Below are 1,084 nucleotides of genomic sequence, written 5' to 3'. Positions count from 1 at the left end.
CATTTACTAGGATAATTCTGGAAAATCCCTTAGCTGCTTATTGTGTTACTAGTGTTTTAGTGAGATTATATGGTACCTGAAAGTCGGAGGGGTGTGGCCACGGGTGTGGTGACTGCCAGTGGGAGGAGGTAATAGTCCACAGCTGCAGGAGGACGCAAGCTCCGCTCGTGTCTACGGTAAGAGCCGACTTATTAGCACAATTTTCTCACCGAAACCTGCCGGTTGACATGTGGTTGGGAACCATAATAATAATAATAATAATGGATTAGATTTGTATCGCGCTTTTCTATTGTTATATACTCAAAGCGCTCACAGAGAAGTGAGAACCCATCATTCATTCACACCTGATGGTGGTAAGCTACATCTGTAGCCACAGCTGCCCTGGGGTAGACTGACGGAAGCATGGCTGCCAGTTTGCGCCTACGGCCCCTCCGACCACCACCAATCATTCATTCACCAGTGTGAGCAGCACCGGGGGCAAAGGGTGAAGTGTCCTGCCCAAGGACACAACGGCAGCGACTTTGATGTCAATAGGTGGGAAGCGAACCTGCAACCCTCAGGTTTCTGGCACGGCCGCTCTACCCACTACGCCATGCCGCCCCAATTCATGTTCGCTTGACCTCTCTGTTCCATAGTAAAGCTTCACCTTCGGGAATTTTAAACAAGGAAACAACGGCTGTGTTTGTGTGGCTAAAGGCATCCGCAATACACCGCTTCCCACCTACATCTTTCTTCTTTGACGTCTCCATTATTAATTGAACAAATTGCGAAAGATTCAGCAACACGGATGTCCAGAGTACTGTGGAATTATGCGACTAAAGCAGACAACTTATAGCTTGGATCGGGCTGGAAAATAATGTCCGCTACAACCCGAGACGTCATGCGCACGCGTCATCATTCTGCGACGTTTTCAACCGGATACTTTGCGGGAAATTTTAAATTACAATTTAGTAAACTAAAGCGGCCGTATTGGCATGTGTTGCAATGTTAATATTTCATCATTGATATATAAACTATCAGACTGCGTGGTCGCTAGTAGTGGCTTTCAGTAAGCCTTTAAGTAGTAAGTAGTCATCCTGAGGAT

The sequence above is a fragment of the Nerophis ophidion genome, linkage group LG20 (genome assembly GCF_033978795.1).
Source record: "Nerophis ophidion isolate RoL-2023_Sa linkage group LG20, RoL_Noph_v1.0, whole genome shotgun sequence".
Lineage (NCBI taxonomy): Eukaryota > Metazoa > Chordata > Actinopteri > Syngnathiformes > Syngnathidae > Nerophis > Nerophis ophidion.
Note: the sequence above shows the minus strand (reverse complement) of the source record.